This window comes from Pseudorca crassidens, chromosome 2 (genome assembly GCF_039906515.1).
Source record: "Pseudorca crassidens isolate mPseCra1 chromosome 2, mPseCra1.hap1, whole genome shotgun sequence".
Taxonomy (NCBI): Eukaryota; Metazoa; Chordata; class Mammalia; order Artiodactyla; family Delphinidae; genus Pseudorca; species Pseudorca crassidens.
Window position 1 is genome coordinate 87,643,335 of NC_090297.1, and position 16,502 is coordinate 87,659,836.

Sequence of the window (16,502 nt, forward strand, 5' to 3'; positions counted from 1 at the left end):
AGATGGATTTCCTAATTTATGTCTCCAAGTCTTGATCCAAGTGCCACTCAATATGACAATGTACAAAACAGATTCTCTTTTCTTACTTCCCACACATTGTTAGAAATCTAACTACACTTTGTGTTGCTTCATGTTTAGAATATTGACTTTCCCATACTGTTTAATGTTTCTTTGTTTTGCTTTGGGGTTTCTTAGAATCTTTTTGTTTTTCTTGTAGGATAAAGAAGTAAATGCATTCCACCCAATATCTTTAATATCATCCAGTTTCTTATTCATTCCATCTGTTGCTTAGAATCCATATCCATTCCATTTTCCTTTAAGTCTATAGATTTCCTATTTTCCACTAGATTTTAGATTATGAGTTTCTTGTATAGTTTTTTTTTTTGAAGATTTTAATTGTTTTTCCTTTCTAAAAAAAATGCATTGTATGCTCTTTGCCATGTCCTAAAGTTCTTACCTTTTTTTTTTTTTAACGGATTCAGTAGTTTCTTAAATTTTTCTGAGTATTGAAGGGCTTTATCTTGTTTCCAAATAGCTTCTGTTCTCTGAATTATCTATTTCCCTGAGAATCAGGTTTTTTCTTTCATTATTTTAGTTCCTCTTTTTTATATTGTAGGCTTCCTGCAAATGACAGGAGGTTCAGCTGCTTATTTCAATTTAAGAATGTGGCAGTGGAAAGTCTGATGAGGCCTCAACAGGAACAACCTCATTCTTCCTCCGGTGCATGTCTCTCACTCCCACACTACTGCCACACTCACTTCTCACACCAGATGTGTATGCATTTTTCCTCACACCAAGCAATTCTCTGAGACACCATCTAGGTGTCCTACAATTTAACTGAATTCTGACACTATCTACCTGGAGATAGCATCAGATCCCACAGGTTAAGGGCTCAGTTCTACAAGACTTCCCCCCACCCTCCCACTTCAGATGCCAATCACAAGTCCAGGTTGTTACCTAGGCTTCTGACTGACTGAACTGAAGGTTCCCATAACCCCCTCCTTGGGTTCAATCAATTTACCGGAATGGTTCCCAGAACTCAGGAAAACAGTTTACTTCTAAGATTACCAGTTTATTATAAAAGGACATAACTCAGGAAGAGCCAGATGGAAGAAATGCACAGGGCAAGGTGTGTAGGAAGCGGCACAGAGCTTCCAGGCCCTCTCCAGGCCAGCCACTCTCCCAGGACCACCACGTGTCCACCAGACCAGAAGTTCCCTGAACGCTGCACTTTTGGGGATGTTTGTGGAGGCTCCATCATGTAGGCATAATCAACCATGAACCAAATTTTCAGCCCCTGTCCTCTCTCTAGAGAATGGGGGTAGAGGGCTGAAAGTTCCAAGCTTCTAATCACAGCTTGGTCTTTCTGGTGACCGGGCCCCCTCCAGGAGCCCATCACATGTCAGCTCATTAGAACAAAACACATTCACAAAAATCCAAGAGATCTCAGTGTCCGCAACCCAGGTCAAACACCAGATATTGGAACAAACGACTGCTTAGGAAATTACAAGGATATTAGAAGCTCTGTGCCAGGACCTGGAGGCAGAGGCCAATGTTCATTGTCTCTATTGTCTCACGCCTTTTGTAAGAGGACAGGGCTTACGGTCAGATTGCTTTTGTTTTGGGGTGGGTAACCTATTGGAGAATCAGCCCAGACATCCTACTGGCTCCCAAATACCAAAAAGTTAATCAATCAATAGATCTAAATATGTAGCTGTAGGTAAACTTTGAACATTACTGAAGGCACAAAGCAGATGTAAAGAAACTTCCAGTGGGACCACTAGACCAGGCTGAAGAATGTAAGCAGAAGCTCTGTACAAGCCCCACGTGGCAGCAGAGTCCTGGAGACAGCCAGGCTTAAAAGAGCTGCTGCCATTGCCACCACAGACCCAGAGTGGCTACCCATTCAATGCTAGGAGCGGAGAGTCATGAGCAGGACCTTCAGAGAGATGAGTTGAGGGGGCAGGAGGCTACCAGGACTCAGAGCTGCCCTTGTGGTGCAGGAGCTACATCTTCTTCTTTAGGCTATATTTTTGTGTTCACCCCCTTAACCTCGGCTCCAATAACAGTGCCTGGCACATAAATAGAAGTTGAAAGTCTCCCAAATGCTGAACTCTGAAAACATAATCAAATGTATCTCAGCGAAGAGGAAGAAGCAGCATTTGTGGCACACAACACTAATTTTTCCTCAGTGCTTATTCTTCCCTTCTCCTTTTAGTAATAGATACTCTTCCTCTTTTCAGCGGGGCATATGGCCACTCATCAAGGAAATACACTTCCCAGCCTCCCCTGCATTTTAGGTTACATGATTAAATTCTCTCCAGTGGAATGTGAGTGGAGGTGACAGAAGAAACCAAGCCACTGGATGATCTTGAGAAATAAAACCAACAATAGGCCTTGGCTTGCCTGTCTACTATTGTGTAAAAGAAAAATAAAATTATCTCATATTTTGTGCTTTCTGGTACAGCAACTGTGCTTATCCCTCAGCCAATACTGTATTCAAACAACATAATTTGACTACTGAAGGAGCTCTCCAACAATATCAAGTTTGAAACCAATGACTATATAGAAATGGCACCAAAGCCAAAGACTTATGACAGAGAGACTAAAGCCCAGAGTCAACTGAAGTATTTTAATATGCCAAGAAGATTAATAAGGGCCTACCTGCTAAGGAACGCTTAAAGTACAAGATTGAGGAAGATAGAATCTCACTAAGAGAGCCAGATAGGAAATTTAAAAATGGCAGTGGAAAATAGAACTATCAATGCCTATTTCACTTTTTTCTCAATCAAAGAGAATAATCTTGAAAGTGGAAAGATTAAAACAAACATGATCAGAGAGAATAAAATGAACAAGAGAGAGAGATGATGAAGTGCAGCTTCTGCATCTTGGGCCCAAATTACTCCAGCCACTGATGTCTTTTACCTGAAGCTTTGGTTCTCCCAAGTTTATAAATCAGAGAGCAGGTGTCAAATGCCAGACTCAGAGGTGCCTTAAAAAGACTAGTGAAAATATGCCCTTGGGGGTGGAGGGCAAGGCCTCGGAAGGTGTGGAACAAATGGCCTGATTTGTGAGAATTACTCGGATATGAATTCATTTGGTATTTTTTGTTTGTTTGTTTATTTGTTCGTTGTCTTATTTCCACACACACACACACATCATGTGTCAATTAAAATGTAAACAGAGACATTGTCAGTCTTGTTTTCCACTGTGCCTAGAATAGTGATTAGTACACCCACTGAGAGGGTTGCTTGATTGACTCTCTTCAAGCTTGTTTCTGGCACACAGACATGTTGCTGTTTCTCCCCGCTTAACAAAAAATTTCCGTGACTCCATTCCCCCTGACCAAAACCATCCCAATTTTTTTTTTTTTTTGTCTCCCTGTTACAACATAATGCAAGAGTTGCCTGTACTCTCTGTATTGGTCTGCTCTGGCTGCCATAGCGAAATACCACAAACTGGGTGGCTTAAACAACAGCACTGTATTTCTCACAGTTTTGGAAGCTGAGAAGTCTAAGATCAAGGTGTCAGCTGATTTGGTTCCCAGTGAGAGCTTTCTTCCTGGTTTGCAGACTGCTGCCTTCTTTCTATGTCCTCACCTGGCCTTACCTCCATGTGTGCACATGGAGAGAGCAATCTCTCTTTCTTTCCCTTCTTATAAAGCCACTAAGCCTATTCTAAGGGCCCCAATCTCATCATCTAATTTAATCCCAATTACCTCCCAAAGCCCCCATCTCCAAATACCATCACACTGAGAGTTAGGGCTTCAACATATGAATTTGGGGAGATACAAACACTAAATCCATAACATTCTACCCCTGGTCCCCTCGAATCCATGTCTTTCTCATATGCAAAATACATTCATTCCATCCCAACAGCCCCAAAGTCTTAATTCATTCCCACCCCAAAGTCTTAATTCATTCCCACATAAGCTCTAAAGTCTAAGTCCAAAGCCTCATATAAATAACGTCTAAATCAGGTAAGTGTGAGTCTCCAGGTATGATACATCCTGAGGCATACTTCCTCTCCAGCTGTGAAGCAAGGTATGTGCTTCCTAAATACAACGCTGGGCCAGGCATAAGAAAGACATTCCCATTTCAAAAGGGGGAAGTAATAAAAAGGGAAAGGTGATGGGTCCCAAGCAAGTTCAAAACCTAGCAAGGTAAATTCCATCAGATCTTAAGGCTCTGGAATAATCCTCTTTGGTTCAACACTGTCTTACTTTGTTCTGTGGCTTTGCTGGCAGTCATGGGGGTGGGGGTTGTCATGCCCACAAGGCTCTGCAGGTGGTCCCAGCCCCATGGCTCCAGAGGGGACTCCTAGTCCCAGGGTTTTATTTGGAGGTCGGAGGCTGTCTGGCCTATTGAGACTGAGGTGGACGCCCTGCTGATCTCTGAATCACCTTCGGGGTCACTTTTCCCTCTTCCTGAAGAGCAGCACACATTCACAGCCAAACAGCTCTATTGTCCTGTTCCATCAAATCCAGGAAGTCCAAAAGCCTTCCTTCATTTCATCCCATTTCCATCCCATTCAGCTCATACTGGTAGTATTTCTATTTATATAATCCCATAAACTCTTTATCAAGTGAGAGTCCAGCCACATCCTTGGTATTCTCTTCAGAACACACTTTCTCATTTTTTGCAATATGGATAGGCCAAGAATTTTAAAATCTTTAAGTTCTGATTCCTTTTTGCTTAACAATCCCTTCTTCAATTCATATCTCTCCTCCCACGTTTTACTATAAGCTGTCAGGAGAAACCAAGGCATTCCTTCAACACTTTGCCTAGAAATCTCCTTAATTTGTGAAATAAAATTCATATTTATGGCAAGACAAGAAAAATTTAAACATAAAAATTCTTCTCTGCCCTTTGGCCTCCCCTCTCCTCACACTGTGCATTGTGTATCCTCATTATGCATTGACCAAACCTCCCCCATCAGCAGGAATACCTTCTCAACCATAAATAGCAACATTCTCCTAGCATCAAGACAACTCCTTGGGACTTCCCTGGTGGCACAGTGGATAGGACTCCACGCTTCCAATGCAGAGGTCCTGGGTTCAGTCCCTGGTCAGGGAACTAGATCCCACATGCATGCTGCAACAAGAGTTCACATGCCACAACTGAGGAGCCCACGGGCAGCAACTAAGGAGCCCACGGGCAGCAACTAAGGAGCCCTGGAGCTGCAACTAAGGAGCCCGCCTGCCACAACTAAGACCTGGTGCAACCAAATAAATAAATAGATATTAAAAAAAAAAAAGACAACTCCTTAAAAGATAACATTCCTTCTTGATCTTGTAAAGGGTCACATGATCCACCACGATGGCACTTAAAACTGGTTTATGTAAGCTGTCAATAATAAGTCATTTAATAAGTCATTTAATAATAATAAGTCATTTAACGTACAGCCCTCTGTCTCAAAAAACTTATATAAACTGTGTCTTGACTTCTAAAGGGTGGAAACGTTCTCAGAGCATCCTGAAATGGTCTTCCTGGTAATGGTAATCCTCAAATTTGGCTTGAATAAAATTTTCCAGTTCCTTCTTAGATGAACTGATTAATTTTTTGTCAGCAGTTAAACGTCCAATTTCATTGCTCAAAAGGTCTACATTTCACAAATCTAAAATACAACACAAATGAACATATCTACGAAACAGAAACAGATTCACAGACATAGAGAATAGACTTGTGGTTGCCAAGGGGCAGGGGGAGTGGGGGAGGGAAGGATTGGGAGTTTAGGATTAGCAGGTGCAAACTAGTATATATAGAATGGATAAAAAACACGGTCCTACTGTATAGACAGAGAACTATATTCACTATCCTGTGATAAACCATAATGGAAAAGAATATGAAAAAGAATAAATATATGTATAACTGAATCACTTTGCTGTACAGCAGAAATTAACACAACGTTGTAAATCAACTATACATCAATAAAAAAATTTTTTTTTAAGTTCTACCTTCCACAGAGCACTAAAATGGGAACACAATTCATCAAGTTCTTTACCAGTTTATGCTAAGGATCACCTTTCCTCCAGTTTCCAATAATATGTTCTTCAGTTCTATCTGAGACCTCACCAGAATCACCTTTAATATTTGTATTTCTAGCATGAACCTCAAAATTCTTCCAGCTTTTACTCATTACCCAATTCCAAAGTCACCTCCCCGTTTAAGTGTTTGTTACAGCAGCTCCTCGCTTCTCAGTACAAAACTCTGTATCAGTCTCTGCAGAGAAACAGAACCAATAGGCTGTATATATTTATATATATATAGTGACTCAATTCCTTATAATAAAACTCTTTATATTTCCTTTATTTTTATATTTAATTTTAAAATTTTGTATATTTTTAAAATTTTATGTATATGAAGAGATTTATTATAAAGAATTGAGTCACACAATTATGGAGGCTGAGAAGTCCCAAGTTGGGCAGTCAGCTGGAGAACTAAGAGAGTCAATGACACCATTCCAGTCTGAGTTCAAGTCTGAAGGCGGAGAACGCTGACATTCTAGCCCAAAGACAGTCAGACAAAGAGACTCTTCTCTTACTCAGCCTTTTATTCTATTCAGACCTTCAATGCATTGGATGAGGCCCACTTTGAAGAAAGCGATCTGCTTTTCTCAGTCTACCAATTCAAATGTTAATCTCATCCAGAAACACCCTCACAGACACACACAAAATATCTAGGCACCCTGTGGTTCAGTCAAGTTAACACATAACACTAACCAACACAGTCCCTGACTCCAGCTCTTCTCTTCCCATTCTCAGCTAAGCCCACCCCAACAGGTTTCTGTCCTCAGCACTTCATGGAAACTACTTTTGTCAAGGTCACAGTGTCCTCTGCTCTGCTAAGTCCATCTTCCTCATCTAGTTTGACATATTAGAAGGATTTGACATGGTGACCACCCCTCTTCCTTGATATATTCCATTTGACTCCCAGGACAGCACACTCTCTGTGATTTTCTTTACCACACTGGTTCATCTTTCTAAGCCTCCTTTGCTGGTTTCTCCATTTTTCCATGATGCCTTTTTTTTTTTTAACATCTTTATTGGAGTATAATTGCTTTACAATGGTATGTTAGTTTCTGCTTTATAACAAAGTGATTCAGTTATACATATACATATACCCTCATATCTCTTCCTTCTTGCATCTCCCTCCCTCCCACCGTCCCTATCCCACTACTCTAGGTGGTCACAAAGCACCGAGCTGATCTCCCTATGCTATGCAGCTGCTTCCCACTAGCTATCTATTTTACGTTTGGTAGTGTATATATGTCCATGCCACTCTCTCACTTTGTCACAGCTTACCCTTCCCCATCCCCGTATCCTCAAGCAAATTCCCTAGTAGGTCTGCATCTTTATTCCCGTCTTGCTCCTAGGTTCTTCATGACCTTTTTTTTTTTTAATTCCATATATATGTGTTAGCATATGGTATTTGTTTTTCTCTTCCTGACTTACGTCACTCTGTATGACAGACTCTAGGTCCATCCACCTCACTACAAAATAACTCGATTTCATCTTTATTGTGGCTGAGTAATATTCCATTGTATATATGTGCCACATCTTCTTTATCGATTCGTCTGTTGATGGACACTTAGGTTGCTTCCATGTCCTGGCTATTGTAAATAGAGCTGCAATGAACACTGTGGTACATGACTCTTTTTGAATTATGGTTTTCTCAGGGTATATGCCCAGTAGTGGGATTGCTGGGCCGTATGGCAATTCTAGTTTTAGTTTTTTAAAGAACCTCCATACTGTTCTCCATAGTGGCTGTATCAATTTACATTCCCACCAACAGTGCAAGAGGGTTCCCTTTTCTCCACACCCTCTCCAGCATTTACTGTTTGTAGAATTTTTGATGATGGCCATTCTATTGGTGTGAGATGATAACTCATTGCAGTTTTGATTTGCATTTCTCTAATGATTAATGATGTTGAGCATTCTTTCATGTGTTTGTTAGCAATCTGTATATCTTCTTTGGAGAAATGTCTATTCAGGTCTTCTGCCTATTTTTGGATTGGGTCTTGCAGCTCAATATCTGATATTGAGCTGCAAGAGCTGCTGATAAATTTTGGAGATTAATCCTTTGTCAGTTGCTTCATTTGCAAATATTTTCTCCCATTCTGAGGGTTCTCTTTTCATCTTGTTTATGGTTTCCTTTGCTATGCAAAAGCTTTTAAGTTTCATTAGGTCCCATTTGTTTATTTTTGTTTTTATTTCCATTTCTCTAGGAGGTGGGTCAAAAAGTATCTTGCTGTGATTTATGTCGTAGAGTGTTCTGCCTATGTTTTCTGCTAAGAGTTTGATAGTGTCTGGCCTTACATTTAGGTCTTTAATCCATTTTGAGTTTATTTTTGTGTATGGTGTTAGGGAGTGTTCTAATTTCATAATTTTACATGTACCTGTCCAGTTTTCCCAGCACCACTTATTGAAGTGGCTGTCTATTCTCCGCTGTATATTCTTGCCTCCTTTATCAAAGATAAGGTGACCATATGTGCATGGGTTTATCTCTGGGCTTTCTATCCTGTTCCATTGATCTATATTTCTGTTTTTGTGCCAGTACCATATTGTCTTGATTACTGTAGCTTTGTAGTGTAGTCTGAAGTCAGGGAGCCTGATTCCTCCAGCTCCATTTCTTTCTCAAGATTGCTTTGGCTATTTGGAGTATTTGTGTTTCCATACAAGTTGTGAAATTTTTTGTTCTACTTCTGTGAAAAATGTCAGTGGTAGTTTGATAGGGATTGCATTGAATCTGCAGATTGCTTTGGGTAGTAGAGTCATTTTCACAATGTTGATTCTTCCACTCCAAGAACATGGTATATATCTCCATTTGTTTGTATCATCTTTAATTTCTTTCATCAGTGTCTTATAATTTACTGCATAGAGGTCTTTTGTCTCCTTAGGTAGGCTTATTCCTAGATATTTTATTCTTTTTGTTGCAGTGGTAAATGGGAGTGTTTTCTTAATTTCACTTTCAGATTTTTCATCATTAGTGTATAGGAATGCAAGAGATTTCTGTGCATTAATTTTGTATCCCGCTACTTTACCACATTCGTTGATTAGCTCTAGCAGTTTTCTGGTAGCATATTTAGGATCCTCTATGTATAGTATCATGTCATCTGCAAACAGTGACAGCTTTACTTCTTCTTTTCTGATTTGGATTCCTTTTATTTCTTTTTCTTCTCTGATTGCTGTGGCTAAAACTTCCAAAACTATGTTGAATAACAGTGGTGAGAGTGGGCAACCTTGTCTTATTCCTGATCTTAGTGGAAATGGTTTCAGTTTTTCACCATTGAGGATGATGTTGGCTGTGGGTTTGTCATATATGGCCTTTATTATGTTGAGGAAAGTTCCCTCTATGCCTACTTTCTGCAGGGTTTTTATCATAAATGGGTGTTGAATTTTGTCGAAAGCTTTCTCTGCATCTATTGAGATGATCATATGGTTTTTCTCCTTCAATTTGTTAATATGGTGTATCACATTAATTGATTTGCGTATATTGAAGAATCCTTGCATTCCTGGGATAAAGCCCACTTGATCATGGTGTATGATTCTTTTAATGTGCTGTTGGATTCTGTTTGCCAGTATTTTGTTGAGGATTTTTGCATCTATATTCATCAGTGATATAGGCCTGTAGTTTTCTTTCTTTGTGACATCTTTGTCTGGTTTTGGTATCAGGGTGATGGTGGCCTCGTAGAATGAGTTTGGGAGTGATCCCCCCTGCTATATTTTGGAAGACTTTGAGAAGGATAGGTGTTAGCTCTTGTCTAAATGTTTGATAGAATTCACCTGTGAAGCCATCTGGTCCTGGGCTTTTGTTTGTTGGAATATTTTTAATCACAGCTTCAATTTCAGTGCTTGTGATTGGTCTGTTCTTATTTTCTATTTCTTCCTGGTTCAGTCTCAGAAGGTTGTGCATTTCTAAGAATTTGTCCATTTCTTCCAGGTTGTCCATTTTATTGGCATAGAGTTGCTTGTAGTAATCTCTCATGATCCTTTGTATTTCTGCAATGTCAGTTCTTACTTCTCCTTTTTCATTTCTAATTCTCTTGATTTGAGTCTTCTCCTTTTTTTTTGGGTTCGCGGGCCTCTCACTGTTGTGGCCTCTCCCGTTGCCGAGCACAGGCTCTGGACGCGCAGGCTCAGCAGCCATGGCTCACGGGCCTAGCCGCTCTGCGGCATGGGGGATCTTCCCAGAACAGGGCACAAACCCGCATTCCCTCCATCGGCAGGCCGACTCTCAACCACTGTGCCACCAGGGAAGCCCAGTCTTTTCCCTTTTTTTCTTGATGAATCTGGCTAATGGTTTATCAATTTTGTTTATCTTCTCAAAGAACCAGCTTTTAGTTTTATTGATCTTTGCTATCATTTTCTACATTTCTTTTTCATTTATTTCTGATCTGATCTTTATGATTTCTTTCCTTCTGCTAACTTTGGGGGTTTTTTGTTCTTCTTTCTCTAATTGCTTTAGGTGTAAGGTTAGGTTGTTTATTTGAGTTGTTTCTTGTTTCTTAAGGTAGGATTGTATTGCTATAAACTTCCCTCTTAGAACTGCTTTTGCTGCATCCCATAGGTTTTGGGTCATTGTGTTTTCATTGTCATTTATTTCTAGGTATTCTTTGATTTCCTCTTTGATTTCTTCAGTGATCACTTCATTATTAAGTAGTGTATTGTTTAGCCTCCATGTGTTTGTATTTTTTACAGATTTTTTCCTGTAATTGATATCTAGTCTCATAGTGTTGTGGTTGGAAAAGATATTTGATACGATTTCAACTTTCTTAAATTTACCAAGGCTTGATTTGTGATACAAGATATGATCTAACCTGGAGAATGTTCCATGAGCACTTGAGAAGAATGTGTATTCTGTTGCTTTTGGATGGAGTGTCCTATAAATATCAATTAAGTCCATCTTGTTTAATGTATCATTTAAAGCTTGTGTTTCCTTATTTATTTTCTTTTGGATGATCTGTCCATTGGTGAAAATGGGGTGTTAAAGTCCTCTACTATGATTGTGTTAATGTCGATTTCCCCTTTAATGGCTGTTAGTATTTGTCTTATGTATTGAGGTGCTCCTATGTTGGGTGCATAAATATTTACAATCTTCTTCTTGGATTGATCCCTTGATCATTATGTAGTGTCCTTCTTTGTCTCTTGTAATAGTCTTTGTTTTAAAGTCTGTTTTGTCTAATATGAGAATTGCTACTCCAGCTTTCTTTTCATTTTCATTTGCATGGAATATCTTTTTCCATCCTCTCACTTTCAGTCTGTATGTGTCCCTAAGTCTGAAGTGGGTCTCTTGTAGACAGCATATATATGGGTCTTAGTTTTTGTATCCATTCAGCCAGTCTATGTCTTTTGGTTTGAGCATTTAATCCCTTTACATTTAAGGTAATTATCGATATGTATGTTTCTATTACCATTTTAATTGTTTTGGGTTTGTTATTGTAGGTCTTTTCCTTCTCTTGTGTTTCCTGCCTAGAGAAGTTCCTTTAGCATTCTTTGTAAAGCTGGTTTGGTGGTGTTGAATTCTCTTAGCTTTTGCTTGTCTGTAAAGGTTTTAATTTCTCCATCAAATCTGAATGAGATCCTTGCTGGGTAGATTAATCTTGGCTGTAGGTTTTTCCCCTTCATCACTTAAACATGTCCTGCCACTCCCTTCTGGCTTACAGAGTTTCTGCTGAAAGATCAACTGTTAACTTTTTGAGGATTCCCTTTTTTTTTTTTTAATTTATTTATTATTTATTTTTTTTAACATCTTTATTGGGGTATAATTACTTTACAATGGTGTGTTGGTTTCTGCTTTATAACAAAGTGAATCAGTCATACATAAACATATGTTCCCATATGTCTTCCCTCTTGCGTCTCCCTCCCTCCCGCCCTCCCCATCCCACCTCTCCAGGCTGTCACAAAGCACCGAGCCAATATCCCTGTGCCATGCGGCTGCTTCCCTTTTATGTTATTTGTTGTTTTTCCCTTGCTGCTTTTAATATTTTTTCTTTGTATTTAATTTTTGATAATTTGATTAATATGTGTCTTGGCGTTTTTCTCCTTGGATTTATGCTGTATTGGACTCTCTGTGCTTCCTGGACTTGATTAACTATTTCCTTTCTCATATTAGGGAAGTTTTCAACTATAATCTCTTCAAATATTTTCTCAGTCCCTTTCTTATTCTCTTCTTCTTCTGGGACCCCTATAATTCGAATGTTGGTGCATTTAATGTTGTCCCAGAGGTCTCTGAGACTCTTCTCAATTCTTTTCATTCCTTTTTCTTTATTCTGCTCTGCAGTAGTTATTTCCACTATTTTATCTTCCAGCTCACTTATCCATTCTTCTGCCTCAGTTATTCTGCTATTGATCCCTTCTAGAGAATTTTAAATTTCATTTGTTGTGTTGTTCATCACTGTTTGTTTGCTCTTTAGTTCTTCTAGGTCCTTGTTAAATGTTTCTTGTATTTTCTCCATTCTATTTCCAAGATTTTGGATCATCTTTACTATCATTATTCTGAATTCTTTTTCAGGTAGACTGCCTATTTTCTCTTCATTTGTTAGGTCTGGTGAGTTTTTACCTTGCTCCTCATCTGCTGTGTGCCCATGACCTCTTAATGTTGGGATACCTTAGGTTTCAGTTCTTGGACATCTCCTCACCTTACAGTCTTTCCATTGGAGATTCTATTCCATGTCATGTGTATAAACACATCTCTATGTCCACAATTCTTAAAGTTACATCTTTAGCTCTAACCTCTCTGCCGAACTCTCAGTTCATATGTTCTACGATCTCTAATAGACATATCAACCTCAGCATGTCCAAAATTGAACTCTTACTATCTCCCACCTTCAGACATGCTCTATTCACAGCCTTTTCCACCTCAAAAGATAACTTTCAGCTTACGTGATTTCCATGTGTCATTGAATACTATGGGTCACTCCAGTTCTCTAGATATTTTCTTAGCTACTGTGACTCCACCTTCTCCTAGTTTTCCTCTGATGGCCCTGGCATCCTGAACTCAGCCTCCCACATGGACTTCTATCTATATTCTTAAAGTTTTGGACTTAAACATTAAGCTTCCTCAGACTTTCGCACACAAATCTGTTGCAGGAAACAGATCTGTTGCCGGAAACCAAATGTTTAAGTTTAGGACTTAAACATTAGGCTTCCTCAGACTTTCACACACTAATCTGTTGCAGGAAACCAATCTGTTCCAGGGCCCAAGAATGGGCTCTTGTCTAACCCCAGGAATGTATTGTCTGAGGAGATGCACATGCTGGCAAGAGAATTTATTGGGAAGGGGGCGCCCGCGCAGAGAGCAGGAGTGCAAGGGAGCCCAGGAGAAATGCTCTGCCACGTGGCTGACAGTTGGGTTTTATGGTGATGGGGTTAGTTTCCAGGTTGTCTCTGGCCAATCATTCTGACTCAGGGTCCTTCCCGGTGGTGTGTACATCTCTCAGCCAAGATGGATGCCAGTGAGAAGGATTCTGGGAGGTTGGTAGGTCATACAGACTGGTGTCTCCTCTCTCCTTTTGACCCTTCCCAAATTCTTCTGGTTGGTGATAGCCTGTTAGTTTCACATTCCTTACCAGGACCTCCTGTTGTAAGATACCTCATGCAAGTGGTTACTATCGTGTCTGGCCAGGGTGGGCAGTTTCAGTCAGTGGTTCCCCTAACAAATCTATTTTTCCAAATACCCATTCTCCAAGCTAGAAACCTGGTGCTCATCATAGTCTCCTTTCACCTATCCTCTACATTTTATTGATCATCAAATCAATACTATCCTACCTTCAAAATATTGTTCATATGCTTCCATGTTTTTCTACCCCCTCTATCTTAATCCAGGCCCTCATTGCTTCTTGCCTCCTAGCTGGTCCCCGTGCCTCCAGTCTTGTACCCCCTCTAAATCCATCTACTACACTGGTTTGTATTTTTCTAAAGTATAAATCATTATATCATTTCCTTGATTAAAATCTTTTCCTGTTTAAAATATTTTCCATATTGAAAATCTTCTGTTTTCACTATCAAGTCCAAGCTCTGTAGCATAACACTCAAAGCCCTCTAGAATATGATTTCTGCTTACCTCTCTGGCATAATCTGCTACTTAGACACACTCTGCACTCACCATTGAAAACTCTTTGCAGTGCCCCACAGCCAAGCTTGTTTCAATTATGCTGAAAAGATAATATAGTACTTTCTGAGTTTAAGTTTATGTAAGCCTCTATACCAGAGCTAAATAAATACTGGTTTTCAAAAAGAGATATAAATTAAATTCTAGAAACTGCAGAGCTAGATGACAAGCCTCTAGAAAGCATTGGCTCTACAATAACATATATGAAATTTAGTGTACTTATAAAAAAACTCGTGGTTGTATTTTGGGATCAAGTTAATGGTCTATAATGACAGGGAGTCATTCCCTGTCCCTACCCTTGCCTTTTAGCACCACTTTCCTACCCATAGTCAAGTGTTTCATGGGGTAGGAAACATTTTTTAAATTAAGAATAAAGTTTAATATCAATCTAATAACTATAGCCACAATAGTGTAATACATCTTGAAGCTGACAAATTATCTGACAAGCTGTGAGCTCTCAGCTTTAGGCCAAGTTGTGCCACTGCTGGATTTAAGCCTGTCCAAGCTTGTTTGGGGAATGACATAGGCAGAACCCACAGAGCTCTCTTTGTGTGAGGAGCTGAGTTATCACCTGAGAAAGAAATTTTCCCAAAGGAATCAGGCAAAACAAGCTGATTCAGTAACAGAGCTTTGGTGGGAGGAGAAGGACAATTCTGAGCACAGCGTGGTGATTGTCAATTATATTTACTGCCAAGAACAATCTCCAAGGACTTATATTGCAGTCCTGTGAAGGGGAGAGTAATGTAAGCCAAACCAAAGAACTGTGTACTCATTATCTACTGTCATATAACAAATTAGCACATATTTAGTGGCTAAAAACAACACACATGTATCATCTCACAGAACCTGGGCATAGTTTAACCAGGTCCTCTGTTTCAGGGTCTCTCATGACGCTGCAATCAAGGTTTCTGGCATCTCATCTGAAAGCTCAACTGAAGAGGGATCTGCTCCCAATTTCACGTGCTTGTTAGCAGGATTCAATGATCTATGTCCTGTTGGGCTGGGGACCTCAGTTTCTTGCCTGCTGACAGCCAGTAGCTGCCCTCAGTTCCTTTTCACTGGGCCTCCCATACGTGGATGCTTGCTTCATGCATGCAAGCCCAGAAGGCAGTCAGGGGAGTCTCCTAGCAACATGGAAGTTTTAGTGCTATGTAATGTAAGTATGGAAGTGACACCCCATCACCTCTGCCATAGTCTGTTGGTTAGAAGCTAGACACAGATCCCACCCACAGTAAAGGTAAAATGGTTACACAGGGCATCAATACCAGGAAACAGATAATTGGGGACCATTTTAGAGTTTCTCTGTCTCAAACTGACTTATCAAAAACTCTAAGTCATTGACGTATCAGCAGCATGACTTTAGTACTGCTTTAACACAGTGCTACAAAAGAGAAGAGTATTTAATGATGGAACCTCATTGTGAGTTTGAAAGCACAGGGAACCTAGAGGGGACTAGGAGACAATCTGAGGTGAAGAGCACTAAAACACACTTAAAATTCTTTGTATTTTGGCTTAGGACAAGCCTTTACGGGAAAATACTCATTTGAATTCAATAAATGTAAATACCCACACGGTGGCAGTAGATGCCAGGAAATTCTAGGTAATTATAAGCCAGCGAGGTACAGAAGAGCAAATTTATCTTCCTATATGGCAACCCATGTTTTCCTTTTTGTCTAATGCTTCTTTCTGAGAAGACTCAAGAATTTCCGGGTCCTCTTCAAATGGATGTGATAAGGGATTGTCTCCTTCTTTATGTACATTCTGCCACAGTCTCCTCAAGCCCCATAAGTCTGGGATATTCCAGAGAGACTCCCTCAGAAATCTCTAGACTAGAAATAGGCACCAGTCTCTATATTCATGTTTGCCCCAAATTCCAGAGGGTATAATTCAAGTTCTCCTAATAATTTCATCACCATACTTCCATGACAGCTCCAGGGGAGACCTACGTGTTCTGTGACTCAGCAAGCATCCAACTGAGAAATAAATGCCCCTCTCCTGCTTCTTGCAGGCTTAACGATCTTTTCAATTAACTGTCTTAATGCTCTCCTGGATAGATCTGATAGATTCAACCCTTGGGAAAATGGTTGGGGGAAGAAATGAAAAGAACAATGATTCTGGAGTCATGGTCAGTTTGAATAGACTCCTTTTCTATAAGAATAGCATGAGGGAAGTGAGATTGCCTATCCTCATAAATCAGCTACTGCTGGTGCTCCAGGTCCTAGGCAGCCCTAAAGCAAGGGATTTAGCCCCAGTTATGCAGGGAAAACTTCTGAATTGAAGACAGGTACCTCCAGGGCAGACGTCAACAAGACAGCATCAAGGTGGTCTGGATCAATCCCAACCTCACTCTCACTTGCTCCTAAGTACTGATAATAAGTACACAAGGATTTC